Consider the following 23350-nt stretch of genomic DNA (forward strand, 5'->3'; position numbering starts at 1 on the left):
TTCCAGCACTTTGGAGTTCATCTTCTTCTCTCCCTCTTTGGCCCTGTGCCGCTCCTTGTCCCATCGCTCCTTCTCGCCGTTCATTTGGGAGAACAGATTGACCTGGATGGTGCGCAGAGTGGCTGCCAGGACGTAAGAACCTCCCTGGAGCATGTGGCAGAAGGCGGCACCCATGCTGAGGGCCACGCCCATCAGATTGGGCACCGTCTCACAAACCACGCACATACCCTCCAGGAAGTGCAGACAGCCTTTCTTGGCCAGAGAGGGGCTCTGGTGGTGGAGGTAGCCATGGGGAGACTGGGTGTGATGGTTGATCAGATAGCGCACGCAATCAGCGAAGTGGCTGATCGCTCTGCGCAGCGGCAGCAGAGCCAGGTACAGGTGACAAGCTGCTTTGGTCAGAGCGTGGAAGAGCAGCCGCAGCTCAAGCACAGCGTGGCCTGGAGATAAGAGGGTCAACAGGTCAGCTGGCGGCCAATTTATCACTGGCTAATGTCAGTAACCATTACAGACATCGTCTGCCCCTGGATTTAAAATGCGCCCCGCGGGCTACACAACAGATCCTGTGCACCTGCACATTTCCAAACTGAAAGTAAAACCGTGAATAAAATAGACTCAATAACTCTTCTAACATGATTAAACAGTTTAACGGTGAAGATTGACATTTTTTGGATAGGATAATGTTCTATTGTGCGCCAGTCGAACGGATGCGTAAAATTACGCACAGCTTCTTTGGACACAATTTGCGTAAAAAAAAAAAACAAGCTATCGTTTTTTTTTTTTGGGTATATCTTTTTTAGAAAAAAATTGCAGTTGACATTTAACTAACAAATAATCACGTACATTTACAACAAACGTCTTTTATAATAGATTGTATACCGCTTTTAATGCCAATATGGTCCAATAGTTCCTAAAACTCTCCAAATCAATTTGACGCGCTTTCTCTCGCTTACCATCAATAAAGCAGAAAATCCACAGCAGGGCAATACTCGCTGCCAACGACGTCCACCAATCCATGTATTCCCGTCCCCGTCCCTGCCCCGAAAAGAGAGCGAAGCTGGACTGAAGAGCTGTAGTGATCTGGCCAAGCCCTGCCCATGGCACCAGCTAATACCAACCATTAAGCAGGTGCTTTCCCTTCAGGTGTCGCTACGTTCCAGCTTTCAACGCATTGGTGTTTGCCAGCAGAGTCTGATACGTTTGTAGTAGGACTAAGGAATTAAACACAGCATGTGGTCCAAATATAGGACTTTCCAGGGTCCAGTAGAGTATATTAGAGTGTGTGAAAGATGGAGTGAAAACATTATTCCTAAAGTTTGACTTTATAATTTGTACATCATAAGTCAGATATTGCTCAAAGTCAGGGGCCAAATATAGACCAGTTTGATCTAAAGTGGGCCACAGATTTTGCCAGGGGGAAAAAAAAAATTGAATATTAATGTGCCCTAGTTTGTACTTCCAGGCATAAATTACATATAAAGTATATAAGACAGACAACATCCAAGCATTAAGTGACATTACACTTAAAATCACTTAACATTGCCTTAATTTTGTGAACATTTTTTTATTTAATTTGGGAACATTTTGTAGGATAATTGGAGGAAATTTTGTAGAATAATTGGAGGAAATTTTGTAGAATAATTTGAGGAAAATTGCCGGATTAAAAAATGACTCATGAAATAAGCATGGAAAATTTGTATCCATGTGCAGTATTTGGTGCGGCTGAGACATCTACAACTGATTTTTTTTTTTGTTTTTTTTTTTTTGTAATGTACAGAATGATACATGTCTTTCCTGTCATTTTTACTTTCTCCTGCAGGGCCCAATTAGATGCTATAAAGGGCCAGGTTTGGTCCCTGGGCCTTGAGTTTGACATACTTGCTCTAAGATCTTACAGCCACCTTATTCCTGGAGGTGCTAAAGTAGATACTGTACAATAAGAGGCAAAACTCAATTTAATCAGAAAAGTAACTGTTTACTGTGAGGGGTGATTAGGATAGGACCCATTGTGATGGGTGCGTTGGTATTTTATGGGGTACCGAGTGTAAAAACTTGGTTACTGTTTGATAGCGGACATATTTTGGCTCACTTTCCTCAAATTTAGCTCATTTTTTTTTTCATTTGAGACAGAAATTCATGTAAAACAGCATTTTCTATATCATTGTTAAAAAGTGAGCTAAATATGGAAAAATAAAACCCCTGACAAACATCACAGACGTTTTTCATGCATAACTTCCATATTGTTGTGATTTTAAGTTCTAAAATTATTGATACTAAGAATTCTACAAAGCGCCCCCAGCATCGCATTAAAAACACGGTCTCTGCTCCAAATCAGGTCAGAAATGTTTAATAAACAATGTTTTAGCAGCAGCATTGGCATTTATGAACTACAGGTCCCAAGGTTATTTGTAAACACACCACTAGAGGGCAGTATATCCCCATTACTCACACACTATTCTGCTTTTAAACACATTTTACGCACAAAGATTTTCCGACATAAATTCAGTTTACTGAAATTGGAAAACAAAAAAACAAAAAAAAGGTTCTGTTGTGAAGTCCAACATAGTCATATATATATATATTCGAAAATATAATTATTTCTTTTTACATGTTAAACCTGATCAAATGCAATGATTTTCATTGAATAAAGTGAGGCTGTTGTATTATATAATCAAATAATAATAATAAACAGCTAATTGCTAATTTAAAACAATGCATTTCTTATTACTTTGCCTTTTTCGGTTTGGGAAATACCACGCAGGGGAAATACAATATTTGGTTATTCTGTGGGGCATAATGAACAGAGATTTTTAATCTCAATTTGATTCACCTGTCTAAATAAAGGTTAATAGAAAAAAAATATTGTAACATTAAACCTTATTATTTAATTTAACAAAAATGATTAAAAAAAACTTTTCAATCAAGAGAAAAATCACTTCAATAAAAAGAAACGTCTCAATCAAAAAAAAAAAAAAAAATTTCAATCAAATAAAAAAGTGTTCAAATGCAAAAAAAAAAAAAATTGAGACCCAAATAATTGCGTTTGAACACTTTTTTCTTTGATTTAATTTTTTTTTTTGATTAAAATTATTTTCTTTGATTGATTTTTTTTAAATTTTTTTCAATGGTGATTAATATGGTCCAGATACAAAAAAGTTTACTTCAATTTAAAAAAAAAAAAAAAAAAACCTTTTTCCCCCTTTGATTGAAAATATTTATTTTTGATTAAAATACATTTTTCTTTTGATTGAAAAGTCTTTTTTATTTTTAATGTATTAATAAAGACACAAATCTACCTCCATAGGCATTGATTAAACCAGTGGTTCCCAACCTTTCTTGTCTTGTGTACCCCTTGAACCTTTGCGTCATACCATGAGTACCCCCTCACTCATACGTGTTAATGATTCTCCAAAAGTAGAACATAACACATAATATTATAGTAAATGTTTGTATTATACTAATGTATTATGATTATATTGTTATTAAAGAAAAATAATAAACTTGAAATTAGAAAAAAAAAGAATGAATAAAAATAACAAGTAATTTGAATAATTAAATACAAAACAAATAATTAACCTGCCTGTTTTACCACAAAAGGAGCTTCTTTGAATATGTCCTATTTAAGCAGGCATTTAAACTTTAAAAACGAGTAATTGCACACACGTACCATTTTATTGATGAACTTGTGAAATGACTGAGAATATTTTTTTATTATCTTGGAAATAAATTCTTCATTTTCCCACGTACCCCCTGCAATGTGCTCACGTACCCCTAGTGGTACACGTACCCCTGGTTGGGAAACCCTGGATTAAACAACGAAAAACATCGATGAACGCCTTCAGTTCTCCTCACTACAACCCCCACAATGCCCAGGCATCGGAGAGAACTGCGCATGCGCCATACCTGCCGGAGTCAAGCGATGACCTCACGCGCAGCAGCCTGCCGATCCAACCAGTCAGTTGTATCGTCTGTACAGTCTTTACTCGTTGAATATGTGCGTGTTTTCTTGCCCATTTTTGTCGTCGCTCACTTGATGGACGCTTTCACGAGAAAAATGTCCAACGTGTTGAGGTAAGTTTGCAGCTTTTTAAACCAAACATTCACCTTTAAACTCAGGGAAAGTAGCGTGAGCAGCCGGGCTGTTGTGCTGCTGGAAACCTGTGCAGCGGTCCCACGCGCACACGCACGCGTTTTAATGCAGAATAGAGAGGCAAAGCGTTGAGTGTAGTAAGAAACAATGGGAATCCCAACCCTGGCCAACAACTACTAAATTAGCTGGATTTGCCATATAATTCTAACTGAAAGCTGAAGAATTGACTTCTATTGTTTAGCCTTTTTTTTTTTTTTGGCTTGTTTTGTAAAGTTTAATCCAAGCTAAATCTGTAATTACACATTAAATTTGAGGACTGTGAATGGGAACTATGCATATCCTTTGCAGTTGCTTCTTTCCATCACATGTCAGATTGCTGTGATATCCATATCCACCCTGTTGCTATAGTGACCTCAGGCTGTTGGGAGCAGTGGGATGGTGTGTAGTGGGATACACACAAACTTTATTCTTTATTTATTTAAAAGAAAACTCCAAACAAAAACATACATTTTTGCTAGGAATGTTCAATATGAGCTTCCGATTAATGATATTGACCGATACCAATATATTATAGGCCATGGCTATTGCCAGTCTGTACATACGCAGTGCCCCTCACTGGCCAGTTTAGGTCACGTGATAAGTGCACCACGTGATTTAAAGTTCCGTCAGTTTTATTTTAGCTCATGTGTATTTTTAGCTACCCCGCTAACCCTTGTATTTTAGCCCTAATCCTAACCCAGGAAATGCCCTAAAATGCATATTTTTTTACGTGATGGATTTTTAAAGGTGGAATTTGTTGTGTTAAGTATGTTCAAATGAAAAAATGTATATGACATAAGTGGGATTTCGAACCCATGGCAGTGGAAGGAAGAGTCCTTGAGTATGTAGAAAAGGTTCCGAAAACGTACCCATAGTCCCTTGTATATTTTATATATTAAGAGTATTTCCCTTATATATAGGAGAGATACTCTGATGTGTAATACTATATCGGGACATTTTTGATGCATGGTAGGCACACTAGTCATACTCAACCGCCCCATGATGCATTGCGAGCGGAATATAAAATAGTCCTGACACTGGCGTCAAGCTAAAAATCAAACATCTTTTCAAAACAAAAGCATCTTTCATTCTTTTTTTTTTTAACCCTCTTGTAAATAGGGCTCTTGTTTTGACATTAACCGGAAGTTTTGTCCGTAGTACAATAGCAGGTCTCCAGAAATCTCGTAAATGTCGGCATTAAATGTGTATACGTGAGTTTTATGGATCAAATGAGCACATGTTGATATTCTACTTGGTCACTTTCTCGCTTAAAAAGTTTTCAGAACTTTCAAAAATGGCAAATCAACGGAGATATTTTGCCTCAGTGTGCTGCAGGTTTTAATCGTTGTAAGTTCGAAATGCATCTTGGGAAACTTGGAATTATACTTCAGTGGGAACGCTCATCATCCTAACCATACTTACTATTGTAGACAGTATCTACTCATTGAGTTTGTAGTGTATAGTATGGTTCTTTTTTAGTCACAGGATGCTTCACCCAACTCTGTATTCAGTGGAGTTTCTTTATTTCTGAAAGTCATGTAGTTGCAGTTCAGGGAGCAGTTGAACAGTTGATTATCACGCTACATCCACCCCAGAGGAGGCTTTCTACACCGCTGGGTGCTTATGAGAAAAGGGCTTTACGTTCCCGAGAATTAAAATGCTCTGCATTATTGCAGGGCCTGTGTGTGCTTGTAATGGGCCGTTGCCTTGTGAAAGAGCTTACAGGGGTGATTCCATCTGCTGACGTGTTTTCACTGTAAACACAGCACAGGCCTTACTTACACGATGTCCCGTGTTGTTGCTGCTGCTGCTGCTGCTGCTGTTGTTGTTGTGGCCACAGTTTTAATGCTCACACTCAGACGTGACGTTTGCATAACTTGTTTTTCCACATAGGTGCACGGTGCAGATAATGATTTTGTTTTGAAATGTTTTTGTTGAATGCCCCAACATACCTCCCCTTTTTTTTTTAACTTGCGATCAATAGATATTTTTAAATCCTGATTATTTTTCCGTTTCCTGTTGCCAACATTTTGTATATATATATATATATATATATATATAAAAAACATTCTGTTTTGTTTTAAGAAACAACTTAAACCACCATTTGTGGACTGTTCCTTTTTCACACAGGAAGCTGTGCCCATAATCTCATCCATGGTAGCACCCCCAGGAATAAGATGCACATGCAGGGTACGGCAAGACCAAAACTCATATCTCGATATTTTCTCTCAAAATGGCCATATACAATATAAATCCCCATATTTTTGAATAAAAAAATCTTACCAGAATGACGATTGTGGGTTAAATTTGCTGATGCAAAATGTTACACGGGCACATTTATTAACAAATACATGCACAATATGTACCACTTTTGACTTTATTGTAATTTTTCATATGGTCAAAATTGAAATCTCATTATATAGCCCAGGCCTATTGTAGCGTTCGTATAATATTGACTTAATTAAATACCTGAATTACTATTATTATGAGTATTTTCTTGACACAGCAGGATGTTAAATCAAAATATTGGTTTAACATACATTCATATCTCACCACCTGATTTAGTTGTAACTTTGTGGGCTATATGTTTATCATTTGCTGTCAGCAGTAATGCTTGTCGGTTTTTATGCAAACAGAGGCACACCTTTCTTTTTTTTATTTAAACAAATACTCTCAGCTCCTCCTCTATTCTGTTTGGTTTTGTCTAGCACGGCCGATTACTAATTGCTAATGGTTTATGTCATCAACCTGTCTGGTATGTGTGTGTCTTGAGTGGAACGTGCTGCAGTTATGTCGAGCAGGTTCAGTTGTCTCAGGTGCTGCAGCACACAAAGGGCTCCACCCCTACATGTTGTCTGTGGTGATGGTGGAGGTCAGTAAATCAGATGATCAGCTCAAAGGATTCTGATGGGGCCTCCCTCCACCCTCCAGGGTAATCCATCAATCAGTGGATCGTATCACAAAGCCTCCGTCGGCTACTGAACCCTCCGAGCTGGGGTTGATGTTAGATAAGACTCACAATTGACAGATTAGTCGTCTCAGCTCAAAACTTGGAAAACCCAATGAGTGAAGCTCGAACACCCATGGTGCCAGTCTGTAAACAAAGGCAGTGTATGTGTCATCTAGGGCTGGGCGATATGGACCAAAATTCATATCTTGATGTTTTTTTCCTCAAAATCGCGATATACGACATAAATCTTGATATTTTTTAACTCTATACAGTCTAACCAGAAAGACAATTCTGCGTTAAATTTGCTGATGAAAAACGCCACATAGGCAGATTCATTAATAAACAGCGGCTTTTTTGTCCTCTAAGCCAGTGGTTCCCAAACAGGGGTACGTGTACCCCTAGGGGTACTTGAACACATTGCAGGAGGTACTTGGAAACATTGATGCACCTATTTCCAACATGCTGAGTCATTTTTAAGCCTATTTCAGACACTGTACATGATCATCTAACATCTTTTCCACCCGTTGACAATAAATTGCATTCATGGAAATAAACAATATTGTGGCCTTAATAGCCTACTAAATTGTTACGAACATGTTATGCACATTACTGAAAATTAAGGGAAATACATTTTCTGATATACAATAATTGTAATGCACAAAATTGATATTTAGTGTGCGTTAACGGTACAGCTTCACATGTTCAAGCTGTAGTAGATAATCAGAGGCCAACATGTTAATAACATGTAAATAAAACAAGAAAGGTTACTAAATTGGAGTGACAAAGGGGTTCTCCTAATCTGAAGAGAGGCCTCGGGGAGTACATGAGACAGAAAAGGATGGGAAACACTGCTCTAAGGGACAGCACATGTGAGTGAGTTCTGTAGTGTGGCTTGTTTAGGTAAAGGTCTTGGATAGGACGCACTCAGCAATCCATTTAACTGAGCTTTTCATGCCGTTCTGAGAAGTAATGAAAGCAGCCACTCCTAAAATGAGTGACATTAGGTGGGCAAAGTGGTGGAAACGGTTTAAAACTGCCTAAAATGTCTTTAAAAAAAACTTGCGGAAAAGACATTGAAATTTGACGCAGAAGTGGTTGAAATGAGAGTAATGTAGCAAAAATTCTTTAAAAGGAGCAAAATTATGGTAAGAAAAAAGTGACGAAAATAAGTTGAAATTTGGCAATTTTGGTGTACTTGCAGAAAAATTGTAAAAATAAGCTCAAAATGTTAAAAAAAAATATTCTTAGTTTGTTGAATTATTTTAATACAAAATAAGCTATAGAATATATATTGCAGAAATATGGAAAAGTTGTAAAGAAAGACACTGACCTATGAATATTAAATACTTGTAAGATGTGATCTGTACCGTGTAATTGTAAAAAACAAGTAAAAAAAATATAGATATATGCGTATTGTCATTTTCTGTATCGCCAAAATAGAAAACTCGATATATCTTGAATCACGATATATATTGCCCAGCCCTACCATCATCATCGTCTGTGTGTCAGCATGCACATAGTGCTCTCAGGCTGGATGGGGGTGCCAAGACGGACTCCTTGGACAGTTGACATTAAGCACTACAGCAATGGAAGAGTGAACGTTGACTGCCATGATGGGGGGAGGTGTGAACTAATGGTTTTTTAAAGGGTGGATGTCATTTAGGCCTGGCTGTTACACAGCTGAGACATGCAGATGACCAGATGTCTACATTGGTATATGTTGGTGGGAGCTTGTTTTAGGGCTGGGCAATACTGCATATTGAGACTCGATATATCAAGTTTTCTATTTTGGTGATATACAAAATTGCAATATTGCCTATATCGATATATATTTTTTCATAGCTTATTTTGTATTAAAAAAAGTCGTTTTAGGAGTCGCTGTTTTTCCTACTTCTCAGAACAGCATAAAAAGTACAGTGAGATAGATTTCTGAGTGCGTTCTAACCAATACCAACCTCTAAACAAGCCACACTACAAAACTCACTCACACGTGCTGTCCTTTTAGGAGAAAAGCCAAAAGTGGCACATGTTGTGCAGCTGTGTGTTAATAAATCTTCCTGTGTGGCTTTTGGCATCAGGAAATATAACCCAGAATACATTTTCTGGTTACACTTGACTTGAAATAAAATTATCGAGATGATTCTATTACTATTTTGAGACAAAATATGAGTTTTGGTCCATATTGCCCAGCCCTAACTGGTTTAATGCACTGAGCCTGGTAATAGTTTGTTTGTACCCAAAAATGTACATATGACTATTAATATGTATATACACTGTAGACACTGAATACAATTACCTACATATAGATTATAGTTTAACTCCACTGTCCACAACACATCACCCCCCCCTCAACCCAATCCCTGTTTTATTCTTGTTTTTTATGTCTAACCTACATTTTGTTCATTTGCACTATTATCATCTGTTTTTTATTTTGGTTTCTTACTGTCTTTATTGTGTTGATACAAAAGTGAATTTCTGGAAGAAAATCTTCCTAATGTTTAAACAGGAAAATAATAACTAGACACACAGTTAACAGAAAAAATGTACTTCTATGAATATTTATGTGAAAGTTGGCCTTTTAGTGACAAAGGTACAACATACAGACGATTCATAGTTATACATCGCTATTTGATTTATTGTCTCTGTGCTGCTCAATGGTTGGATGAGTGTGTGTGAATTAAATTATTGACTTTTTGACTGATTAAAACGTGTACTAAGTTTGACTGAAGGTAAGTTTAGATTCTTTTTAGTTTTTTTTCCTTAATAATAAATAATGTTTTATTTGAAAGTGCTTTTCCAGACACTCAAAGACACTGTACAAATAACAACAGAAATACAGCGATAAAAACATAGAAATATCAGTTAAAAAAAAAAGGCAAGTAACATGCATTAATAAGTGGATGCTTATATGTTAAAAGCAGAGTTTAACATGGTTTATTTCCTTGTCTTTGTTATGCTTGAGAAGGTTTATCAGATGTTGGCTATGAATGATAATATTTGTGATAAACAATGACCTTATTGTGTCCTTGTGAAAATGTTCCTGTATGATTGGTTGCTGTTGGTTATCTGGTGTCAGATCTTGATAATCTAAACTTGAGCTTCTCTGATGTGCAGCAGATCCCGTGGCACTGGCAGCACTTTGCTGGTCGGCCTCAACAATAGGCCTGACTGTGTGAATGTGCCATTCTTTGAGCGTGTGTGCTTCACTTGGGCCAGACAATGGCCTCATTTAGCATCCCTCCTCTGTCGAGGCCCACTTCGTTACTATAGCACCCCTGCCACGCCACACCCTGCCCCCCAGCCTGGCCTGGCTTTGCACTTGTTCTGCTGGGACAGCTGGGTCTCAAGCATTTGACCACACCCCACCCAGGACCCAGCCCCGCATTGTGAGGAATGTGGCTTTGTGGTTGCAGTGGTAAACTCCACGCTTGGTTTTAATGTGAGGTTGATGTTGACTTTAATCAGCATTAAATACTCAGTATGTGAGCATATGCCTACAAAACTTAATCTAGTATTGAGGTAGATTTGTGTGTTTATTAATAAATTTAAAAAAACCTATGAAATATTGTCAAACAAAGAAAACAAGTGCTCAAATTCAATTTGAGACCCAAATATTAATATAACGCTTTTTTTTTTTTTTAAATTTATTTAGTAAACTTTCTTTTTTTTATTGAAAAGGTTTTTTGATTGAAGTAATCTTTTTTGTATTTGGACCATATTAATCATCATTTAAAAAAAACATTTTCAATCAGAGAAAAAGTGTTTAAATGCAGTTATTTGTGTCTCAAATATTTTTTGCATTTGACCAGTTTTTTTCTTTGATTGAAAATTAAATTTTTTATTTGAAGTAAACTTTTTTGATTGAAAAGTTTAATTTTTTTTTTATTGAAGTAATTTTTCTTTTCATTGAAAAGTTTTTTTTTGGATGACATAATAAAGACACAAATCTACCTCCATAATCTAGCCACTGTGAAAACAAATATTTCAATTTATAATCAGTACATGGATAGGTCTGCTGGAAAAAAAAATGCACACGTATCCACCAAAACATTTGAAAAAATTACATTTTTTTGGTTGTTTTTTGAATTGCTTGTTCAAAAGTGACAAAAAAAACCCAACAACTAAAAACTTCAAATTCTTCCAAGTATTGTTTCTCTACTTAACGTCTCAACATAACAAGCATATGCTCTACATTTCAGTCGTGCAGTGACTTTGAATGCCCTCACTATGACTGCACACCGCACGTCCCTTCTCAAGGCCGTTGACTCTTGACCCCCATGATTGTTTGGAGGTGAAGGGTCAGAGTGTCCCCGTTTCCAACCCCGTTACTCAGCGGTGATGCATTTTCTTCATTACGGGGTTCTGGTTGACAGATGTCTGACTCCTGACTGAGTAATAAAGCCTTCACGGAAAGTTATTCACTCCTAAACTGGTTTTATTAGCACTGCAGGTTGGGTACAGTTTAGTCACGGTCATACTAATGGTACTGAGTTAAAAATAATTGCAAACATGCGATTGCACATCTAACCACTCATTATTATGGAGTTCTGTGGACTCTTTTAAAGTTTATCCTACTTTTGCACAGTTATCGTCACAGTGCCATCCCCTGCTGAGAAACCATCACACATGTGAAATTTTTGAGCTTCTATACCTAGAAGTGGGTGACCTGAGAAATATTATAATTGAGGCCTTTCTAAACTTGTCACTGTAACACCCACGGGAGTGAATATGGGTTGTGCTACTTCTGACGGAGACATCTACAGATGTTAAATGTAACGGGAGTGGTGGCCTAGTGACACATATGACAATAAATAAAGGCAAAAGCCCTGATTTAACTTTAACTTAACATTTGATCATTTCTGGTTCCACTTTTAGCCACTTTTTCCACTTGCTTTTTGTGGTGTTGGTTTAAGACTAAAGTTACCCGTTTGTATCTGCTGAATTCTGGTGTTTCGTTGGCTTAAAGTGGAGGAAAGCTCAAGCACCAAAGTGGTTTTCTTTTCCCAATGCTTCCTGTTCAAGTACCACTTTGGTTTAGAGGTTGTAAAATTGCATTTTCTTTACTTTTGTTCCTTTTGATAGCTGTAGGTAGTTTAGTTTGTGTCCTAAAGTAGGGCTTGGTTAGTTAACTAAAGAAGAGGGTCACAACTATCCTCTGAAAAATAGGCAAAAAGCACTGATTATCATGACAATGAGCATCAAAATGAATCACTTTGTGTTCCTCAGCTGCTGTGGATGTGGAGAAGGGTTCAAACAATGGGAGTATGTTTGCATGTCTCTTTGCGTGTGTGTGGGGGAGTCCCATAACCAAGATGTTGATGGTTTGTGTGGGATGGTGGGAAGGTGGATTTATGAGCCAGAAAGGATTTATGTTGGAGTACACGCTCACCTCTGTCCCTTTTGTCTAGGTCAGACTATTTTTGGTAATCCCCCAAGCAGAAAACCTGGAAATTAGCAATCTGCATGAGCCTGCAGTTTCTGAGCGTGTGTTGTCGTCCTCAGGTCATTAATGTAGGAGAGGTTTTCTGCATTTTCTGCTGGTTAGGTGCCAGCATTTTGTTTGACGGATAAGTTCAGGCTGCTACTTGAAGTTCTGGTAATAACAGCTCAAACTGTGAGCTGACGCATCTTTAAAGTGAAGCCTATCACGCACAGCACAGCTGCAACACAGCACACACTCAAGTTAGCTGCACTATTTCTGTTTCTGTATTTTCCCCCAAACCACACTTTTCAAAAGTCAAGTCACACAAAAGCCAAACAAACATTTGTTCTCACTTTTTCAAAGATAAATCTTAAACATGTCACACCCCCGGTAGAATCCTGTTTATTGTACTGTACGAGGTTGGACGTTGGCGTGTTTTTCAGATTAGATAACCCACCACAGCACATGTAGCATGTTTTGTGAAACAGCAGACAGATATCAGATTCAGCATGGCATGCTTTATCCAGCTCTTAAAAGGCATCTCCACCCTCTAGAAAAGCAACGCTCAAGTTCTGACAAGCAGCCAAGCTATAGAACAACTGCAGGAGAAACTGTTGAGGACATAATCCTGATCTGATCTGTTCTGTTTCTGGTGCTTGGGGAAGACTCAAGTCTGTATTATGTTGGGTAGTATTGTCCAAGTCATGGAGGGCTACAATAAAACAAAAATGGTCTGCTTTCTTTCTTTTTAATACTATTGGTATATTCAGTGTGTTTCTTAGTGCAATGTTTCTCTAATGGGGGTACGTGATGGCACTACAGGGGGTACTTGAAAGAGAGTGATTGGAAAATCAACAAATAAATTGCCAGTCTGGATACCCCGGGCGTGATATGACTGGTAATGATTAAAAACTATACAAATGAATCTCTCCAGGAGCCAAAGATCAGTGTTTTTTAACCTTGGGGTCGGAGCCCCATGTGGAGTCGCCTGAAATTTCTGAAAAATGTGAATAGATTTTTGAAATTTTTTATTTTTATTTTTTCAAAATAAAACAACACAATCTTAAATACATTTCTATACTTTGACTTTGTGAATCTAGTTAAACAAAAATGAGCTCAAACATGATCAAAATCGAATTCAAGAAAAAAATGTATTTGGTGACGCCAGAAATTCTTGATATCAAATTGGGGTCACGATCCAAAAAAGGTTGGGAACCACTGCAATAAATAGTGTTTACAAATTGAGATTCTTCAAAATGTGTGTTATCACTCATTCATTCCATCATTATGCTCTGTAGTTGTTTTTAAATATGTTTCTAAGCAAAATGTTGTCGTCGGATAAAGGGGGTACTTGGATTAAAAAAAAAAAATAAAGAGGGTACTTGAGCCAAAAAGGTTTGAGAACCCCTGCCTTAGTGGAATCAGCTGTAACATTGGAGACCTGTTTGGTTTTTTAGTGGTGAATCACACAATCTCTAACAAAGAACAGTATGGGAATGCTTTTAATGAATCACAGCTTAGTTACAGCGTTAGACAGTTACCAAGCTACAGTGATATCAATGACGCAATAACCGTGTCTTGTCTTTGGACCAAGTTTAGCACTTTTTCTTCTTCAAAGTGCAGGTTCCCAAAGTCTAACATAACAGTGTGATAACATTACAGTAGAAAAGCGACGATAAGAAGTTAGTTGAAACCAGCTGCATCAATAGCTCAACACTCCACTGCCATGATTGAATTACAGGTTGAAATTAAGTCATAACCCTTGTCCCTTAGACCCAACCATAACACTCAAAGTGCTTACTGACATTTTTGCTTTGAAGAGAAGTGACATGAACATTGACATATTGTATCGTGATAATTACTTGACAAGTTGTTCCAGTGTTTCCACATCAGGAGCGCTACAGTTCTGAACACTTGGCCGTTTGTGCCACACAGCTGAGAGTTGAAACGCCACAGGGCAAGAGGCTGCCAGTGTCGGTATATTGCACAACAGGTGTCCTTGTTTATCCCACACATATTTTCTATTGTTTTGGTTTGGTCTAATGGATGTTTTGGCTTGTTGTTTCCTCTTGAAATATCCGGCGCTTGGTTCAAGGGTCTACCTGCAGATCTTTCAGTATTCCAGTCTGTTGTGTTTCAGTGTCTCGGCGCAGAGTTGTTTTACTCGTCTCAGATTATGTCATACTTTAAGATAAGAAGCTTAAAATCAAACTCTGTTGACACGCAGGATGTCTATGCAATCCTTGACTGTCATTTCACTGTAGACATTGCCTCTGCACCAGAAGACAGTCATGTGTCCTGCTGGCTATAAGCCAAGCTGACATCCTTGTTGGCGGTCAAACATTGGGGCAGGACCTCAGACCTCTTCACATGGATTTAGTCTGGAAAAATAATTGTCCAAGCATGAGTGTCTGACACTGGCTAATAGGCTCCTATCGCGCTTTGGCTGTCTTCGCCTTCAGAACAGACCTTACACTGATTGGATTACAATGGATTAGCATGACTCTATTTGATTTGTTGCTTTGTTTGTATGGTACGTGTCTTGTAAAAGTGTTCCAACACCATCTCCTCTTTCTTATCTCATGACCTGAAGCTGTAACTACTGATTTCTCAGCGCCGTGAGCCGACCCGCATCTGGAAGGATCAACAAGTTAAGCTGTGGACTTTCAACCCACAAATTCTGTCAAAGAGCTGCAAGCACGCTCCCAGCAGCTGCATTTTTAAGGGAGAAAGAATACCCTTTGTCTTTGGAACCCTAAATTTTCCAGATTTTATATTGAAAGACCACAATTTTACAGTTTTAATACCCAAGTGGGAATTAAGTCTTTTTGCCTTTAACTGAAAGGCCACTGTTTTTTACTAATGTGTTTTATGGTTGTAAATATTCATATGTCAGGGCCTCTAAACTTTCTCTAAACCCCCTTAAAGTTTTAGATAAGAAATTGTTTAAAGATGAACACTTTTTACAACTTTCATATGTTGTGCTCGTTTAATTTTAGTGCACTATTTGACTGGCCCCAGTGCAATGCTCCTATTTCGGGGAGTAATTACAAGCCATCCTGAGGGTGGGCAGAGACCAGCGGTGACCCGTTTAATCCTGGTGTTTAATTTGCGAATGCAAGGGTCTCCTCCAAGGGAAGGGCTGCATGGTTGGAGTTTATGAATATAGCCCCACCCTGAATGAAACACATGCATACAGTGTTGCACTGTGGCTTTCCACCACATAATACGAGCCATAATATAGTGTTCCCCCTTCACACATTCCTTCGTCGCGCTTTAAGAAAGTGTATTTTATTTTCAGGCTGTCAGTCATTATTCAGACCATGATGTACTTTTTAACAATGCGTGGTTGAACCTTCTGCTCACAGAGTCCATATTACGATACTGGACTAGAGGGATTTCAGAATGTTTTTCCAATTTTGTGTTCAAGCAAAGTTCCTCTATAAGTTGAAGGACTCGGCCCAAATCACTAGCCGTGACCTATCCATGGTCCTCCTGTACCTCCAGTAAGATTTCAATACTTATTATTCTTTCTCTCCAGAGTCCAAACTGATTTCTTTGCTCCAGCAGCTTTCACCAGCTCACTAGTGGAGATGTATAGATTTCTGGAAATTCAGGTAGCGCTAACGCAACGAGGCTGTCATGTAACAAGTCTGAATGTGTAATAACACATTCATTATCGGCAAACAAAAGAGTGCGGCATTACTGAGTGAGGATCCCTCCTGAAAATGAAACCTAATAGGTAAAACAATTTTCAGAGTTACCTAACCAAGTCGACCCGTGTTAGTGATGTTTCACAAGAATTCCGCTACCCATTGTATTCTCACCTGCCTACTCATGCAGTTTTAAATCTGTAAGCGCCAACGCCAATGCTTCCTACAAGAGTTGTTTGCAGATAATACTCTTCCCTAACACTGCTCAAAGAAGTTGATTATGTTTTGCATGTGGGATCATCCATGCTTGAATACCTCAACGCACATCTGTTTGTGACATTCCCACAACCCTAGTTGAGAGAGATGATTTGGGGAGAAAATATTTCAACCTCAACCTACAGCGATATCGGGTACTGACTAATCGGTAGCCAAGAATTCTGAAGAGCTTGGGCTCGTCAACAGACATGTCATCAATAACATCACAGTAAACACAGAGTACGGGGGGTCAGGGTAGAAGATGAGCATTCATCATTCAAATTATATCGGACTTCAACTCAACATTGTGTAAACAAATGCTGAACTTTCCCAGACACTTCCTAACTAATCTGCAATCAGAGGACCGTTAGTGAGTAATTTTGAATTTAAAGCAATTGCTTATTGAGGTGTTGAAATGACAAAATCAACTTCTTTGATTTTGTCATTTCATATTTGTTCCTTTCCATCCTTGTTTCCCAAAAAAACCAAATGCGCAGACAACTTGAGTCAATAAAAAAGAAGTGGTACTTGGTGCATAAAGGTTCAGCAAATATTCAGCCCCATCTTATAAGGACGTGGATGATCCATCGCACACAAATTGAAGCTCTCCATGGGAACAGGTCCTGTCTGTTTTTCCAGCTGCATGTCATTCTTTTCTTTTCAGAGGCAGCTACCCAAGACTGAACAGCTTCCACTCTTATACTTTCATAACTGCATTGACGCGGCTGTATGAAACTACTACAGGGCCGGTGTAGCAAACTGATGTTTGCTACAGGCTCGCTTTTGTGGATCAGCAGTCCAAACTCAAACACGGAGTAATAAAACCTGCATAGAAAGTTCAAACACTGTAGAGTATTAGGGATTTTTAATAATATATGACTTGGAAGTGGTTCACAAATCATATGCTGTAGCTGCATTCAGTTATACAGTCACATGGCTGCAAAGGGCAGCTGTTGGATCACTTTCAACTTTTATTAACCAAGAAATGATGGAACGTGACACTACTAAGCTCACCAAATGGCTCAGGGATGTGGAAAGTGACTTGATAGCTCATGTTTGCTCAAAGCTGTAAAAGCAAATGCTTAATTTCACGTCAACAATTTTATTTATTACTTCCTCTCTACGAGATGACATCTTGGCCAAAACTTGACTTTGTGTGGTGGATAAACTACAATTCACTCATCATGTTTGCTTAATCGAGACAACAACATTGGATAATATCCAGAAACAACAAAAAATGCTTTGACGTCTTGCTTCCGACGCACCCATCTGTCATGCTGGACTCATTTTAGAATTGAATGACGAGAGATGACTCTTTCTTTGTTAACACCTGTACGGAAACCTGCAGGGCCTGAATGAGTGAGGACTTCTGCTCTTTCGTGAGTGCATGTCTGATTTCCACGCCTTCCCTGGGAGCAGACATTGACTGTACAGTCATACAGATCATACACCTTCGAAAATGAAGTCATTGGTTAATAAAAAAAACACCTTGAATTTCCCCTGGGTTTTTATTACTTTATTTTTGCAGAAATTGCACAATTGGAGAGTTAGCTTAGCTTTTTTCCATTGATAAAGTAAAAAATTTCTTTTGATGGATTATAATGTTTAGTTCTTCAAACTTTCACACCCTATCCCATTCCAGAGGTGAAAGTAATGGATTATTTCCCGTTACTGTAATTGAGTTAGTTTTGTGGGTACTTGTACTTATTTGAGTTTACTTCTAAATCGGTAATTTTAGTTGTACCTAAGTACATTTTAAAAGAAGTAAAGTCATTTATTACATTTTTTCACCCAACCATTACTGAGTAAAGTATAATCTTTTGTTTTAAATAGTCAACGGACATTGTGAAACCAAAAAAATGAAATGACCAGACAACAATCAAATGCATCACATCATTGCCGACCATCCAGATTAAACATAATGTACAACACCAAAACAGCATTGAATGCTAGTTATTTTCTCAGTTTTAGAGTTCATAAATATAGCTATACTTACTGTAGAGCCTGAGAATTTGTTTTATTTCAAATTTAATTAATTGGTGTTATTTTGTTTAAAAAAAGAATTGTACACTTTGTGGAAAATAAATTAAGTTCCGATTGTTTAAGATTTCATCTCTTCCTTTTTAAGTTTATACATTAGATGTTTACTGTATGCAAGGGAACCGTGGCAAGATTTATTACCAATAATAAACATGGGGGGTGAAAGTAACTCTTAACTTTTACTTTGAGCACTATTTAATTTAGCTACTTTTTACTTGTACTTGAGTATTTTAAGTATGACTCACTGGTACTTGAGTACAATTTCAGTCAAGTAGCAGTACTTCTACTTGAGTAGGATATATCAGTACTCTTTACACCTCTGTCCCATTCCCTCATTACCCCTCACACATTTTACACATTAGCTTTGTATTCTCTGTGCAGCTTTCCAAACAAGTTGTTTGATTCCAGTGAAGAGGGGGAGGTGATGGGTAGGCTGGGGCGGTGGCCACGGTACTGCATCCTATTAGAAAAATGGGAGTGTTGAAAAGAGGTGTGGCCTGGAGTCAGTAACATCTGTGCCGGTCCCCTCTGCCCCCACGGCAGTCTGCAGAGGAAGGCAGAGACGAGGGAGGGAGTGAAGGAGGTAGAGGAGTAGCACTCGCCGGCCAGCTTGCTGCTTTCAAGATCTTTAACTGTGGACTGCCGCGTGAAGAGCATTTGTCCATCTCTAACCATCAGACAGAAATAGCTCCCTGAGATGTGTCTTGCAGATGACTTTGAACCTATGTGGAATACATACCTTTTACAGAACACGCTCCTGTGTTGAGGCGGAGCCGGTATTACTGTATTTCTGTTGCAGAAAGTCCGATACACTGCAGCCATTAAAGGATAAAGGGAATGTTCACAGCCCGACAGAGACGAGGTTACTTCTGGACAGGGTAAGATGAGCTCAATGACTTTCCCTTTTCTGCTCCTTAATTAAATCAGTGCAAGGAAAACAGAGCAGGAGCAGAAGCAGGCTATCTGCTAGCTGGAACGCTGGAGTGTGGACTGCATGTGACCGGCAGATAGTCAGAGGCTATCTGCCTGGGAACGTGCGTGAGGGGAGCCGGCTTTTATCACTCCCGAGGATGCAGGCTGAATTCCTCTCTCCGATACGTAGGTGATTGTGTCATGTCACTCTAATTGGGGAGGTGTTGGTGCAGAAACCGGTGTTGCCTTAGTAACCAAGACGGGGGATGGGAAGGATGACAGGGTGATCCGACAGGGGCCCTAGGCTGATTTTCGTTGTGGAAGAGTTGTCCTCGGTGTGAAGGGAGTGCCCCGTAATGACAAGGCGGCTGTGTAGATGGGGTGAGGTGGTGACGGTGGTTGAAAATTGTCGACAGGCTGTTGCCTCCCACCTATGTTTGTCAAACCAGTCCCATTATCGGTGTCAACATAGTATGACAGACAGAGGATGGCATACTTTTTCATTTGACGGAACGCATAAGTAGGTCATTGAAAAGGAAAGTCACCTTGAGTATAGACGGGGGTCTGCAGGGTCTCCTTGTCCATTTCCTGCCCATCCTTCTTAGGTTCCACTCAGGCTACTGCAGGGTCTCAGGAGGCTATGCTGCCCCAATATGCATGCAAATGCCACAGAGGATAATGCATTACAAAGGAATGACAGCTTGGTCTTTAATTCAGTAGGATTTTATGGTGCCCTGAAGTAAAGGAAAGGAAAGCCCTGTAATCTGTAATGGTTTGGTTATTTGTTTTTGTCAGATGAATTAGAGACACAATCCTATTTTCTTCCCTTTAAACATCCAGAACAGATTAAAAAGGAGGGTAATGTGCGTTGGAAGGGGCTTACATTAAATCACCCACCCATCCACCCAGCTCGCACCGGTCACCCACTACTCTGGTTACCATGGCAGCCGGTGTGGAGGTAAGGATTTTAAAAGCACAGTTTGCCACTAGTATCCTAGAATAAACCACAATCCTCTCCCTCTGCCCACAACTGATATTCGCTGTGAGGCTGTATGCTTTAATACTCAAATAAGATAAAATGTCAAAGTTAAGCAAAAGGAAACTCAGCCGTGCAAATATCCTCCAATGCTCCTGTTGTGAGAAGAGACATCGAGATCAAAGCTCTTGGAATGCGGACTTCAGATTTAGTACTAACCTATTCATTCATATCTTTTCTTTATTGTTTGCTTTTTATTATCGTTCATCTTTTCTTATGAATGTTGATATTCAGATCTTCAGTGATCATAAAAGCTGGATAGGTGGGGAGTCTCCAATCGTTCTCAATCTAATCAAGTGTATTGACTCACAAGTATGTTAATTCTTTAGTATACTTAGATAGGATAAGGGTTCCCACAATCAACCCTGTGAATGAACAATTCTCAAGTAATGATAAGAGCCACCAACCCAATCAGAATCAGAATTCCTTTATTAATCCCAGGGGGAAATTGCTTATGTTACAGCTACAGAAAAAAACATCTCAAATTAAAGAATAAAAACGTTAACAAAGACGAAAGAAAGAATAAACAATAAATAAGTGTATAATTAAGTAAAATTCTGTTCAAAATAGGGATCAGATACACACACATTACATATGACACATTACAAATGCATTTAATAGAAACTCCATATGAAGAACATTCAGAAGAAAGTAGGTTAAATGTCCCTAAATCTGTTAAGCACATACCAATATCCAAACGTTTTCCCCCATACTTTCTGGAACAGCCTGAACATAAATGTCCCAGATGATGAAGATGAACCACTCTTAGAGATGCTGTTACATGTTCAGGTAGTTTCCTTATCTACTTTCTAACATGTTAAGAGTTGGGGGTTTGAAACTCTAGTTTGTAGAACAAGTTTGACGACCTCTCGTCTGGAAAGAGCAACAGTATTCTGACCTGCTTTTTATTCTCTGTCCTCCCTTCCTTTTAGCCACATACCCCTCATTCCCAAATGTACATTAGTAGACAAATACCACAGTTAACTCTCATTTATAGGATTTGGGATATTTTGGCATTTATAGATTTTAAGTTTGACCTAAATTCATTCAAAGCTTTCATAAATCATGATGGTATCTTTGACCTATTTAAGAAACATAGCAGGACTGTGTTTAAATTCATTTTGGATTCAGTCTTTCACGTAATGCTCCGGCCTTCAAGATAAAGAATGTTTGAAAGGTATCATGGAATCAGGAGATCAATTGTTTTGTTTTTAGCACCAGCAACTGAGTCTGTCAATAATCCGTCTCCATCTGTCTTCTCTTACCGACTTGCCCTGTTTCTTAGCTGACTTTAACCAATGCATCATATTGTGGCTCTTTAGTTTTTCCCCACTGTCATTTCTAGTTAATGAAAAATAGTCCTGATTGCTTTCACGGGCTTAATGAGGAGAGATGTGGAAAACTATTAGATTACTGTGTAACAAAGTTTACTGAGTAAACTGAATTTGCTGCTTTTAGCAACAGCAGAAGCTCCAGTATCAATGTCACGTAAATGCAATAATTAATTTCTCTACGAAAAGGAAACGTTTTCATGGGCGACCGTGGCTCGGGTGGTAGTGGGTTGTCTACTGATCGAGAGGTTTGGGGTTCGATCCGAGTACCTGACTATGTGTCGAAGTGTCCTTGAGCAAGACACTGAACCCTTAGTTGCTCCCAGTGGTCGACTGGTGCCTTGCATGGCAGTCCTGTCCCACTGGTGTGTGAATGTGAGAGTGATTGGGTGAATGAGCTGATATGTAAAGTGCTTTGAGACTGCTTCAGTGTGGTGATAAAGCGCTATATAAAATCAAGTCCATTTACCATTACCATTTTAATTGCAGTGTTTGCTTCAGGAAGATTCTAATTAACCACTATCAATACAATAGCAAACAGTGTGGTGTCATTATGAAGGCTAAAAGTTATCTTGTTTTGTCTGGTTTCAAATAACTTGAAATGAATATCCTTGAACTTTTTTAATCGTACGATATGCTGTCACTAACAAGTGATGTCATTATCCTCTTGGATATACCATTTAAAAATAAGTTCCATTGCAACCAAAAATGTTATTTATACCAAAATATACACATTTTGTCTTTGGTCTAAAAGTTTAAATAAATGCTTTACCTTTAGTTTCAACTTTGAAAGCATCACTTGATAATAAACTTATTTCGTATGTATTGTTTTACTTTATTTCTTATTTGTGACAAGGGACATTAACATGTCACAGGCTAGTTTTCATCTGTAGTCCCTGGCAGGTTGATGTTCTGTACAACAGAGAGTGTCATAGATAAGAAATTGCATTGTAAAAAACAGACGACACCAAAATCTGACAGCACAGTTAGTACAATAAAATACAAAGGCTGTGTTCGAAATGGCACACTCCGTACTATACACTATAAACTCAGAGTATATACTGTCTACTATATACTTTATGTATGACCGATGATGACCTTTCCCACTGAAGTATACTTTCAAGTTTCCCAAGATGCATTTCCAACTTACAAGTGACAATGACAAAAATCAGAAGCAGACTTGATTTGCCACCTTTCAAAGTTCTGAAATAATTTTAAGCGAGAAAGTGACCAAGTAGAATATCAACTTGTAGTCATTTGATCCATAAAACTTGCGTATACATATTTCATTCCGACATTTATGGAAATATTTGGTGACCTGCCATTGTGCTACTGGCAAAACTTCTTGATAACTTCAACTTAACAAGAGCCCTATTTACAAAAGCGTAAAAAAAACCTAATGGAAGACAAGAAGAGATGCTTTTGTTTTGAAAAGGGGATGTTCAATTTTTAGCTTGAAGCCGGTCCCAGGATTTTACATTCTGCTCGTAATGCATCATGGGGCGGTTGAGTATGACTAGTGTGCCCACCGTACGTAGTTCAAAAAAGGCCCGATATAGTATACATCTGGGTATTTCTCACATACTCAATGTTTTCATTAGGGGTGGGAATCATTAGGCACC

At 38.5% G+C, this 23350-nt stretch overlaps 1 protein-coding gene across 3 annotated transcripts in view; it reads left to right on the forward strand.

Annotated features, from left to right (window-relative positions):
- Window positions 1–3909: 3909 nt before the first annotated feature.
- Window positions 3910–23350, forward strand: part of LOC114458114 (disheveled-associated activator of morphogenesis 1-like) — a 55661-nt gene continuing 36220 nt past the window's right edge. For 2 of the 3 annotated variants that reach the window (XM_028440372.1, XM_028440375.1), the window contains exon 1: window positions 3910–4071. The gene's annotated coding sequence lies outside the window, so the exon portion shown is untranslated. Of the gene's footprint in view, window positions 4072–18987; window positions 19328–23350 lie in introns of those variants that run through there. The other variant, XM_028440374.1, reaches the window with a different exon arrangement.

Source organism: Gouania willdenowi, chromosome 24, assembly GCF_900634775.1.
Source record: "Gouania willdenowi chromosome 24, fGouWil2.1, whole genome shotgun sequence".
NCBI classification, from domain to species: Eukaryota; Metazoa; Chordata; class Actinopteri; order Blenniiformes; family Gobiesocidae; genus Gouania; species Gouania willdenowi.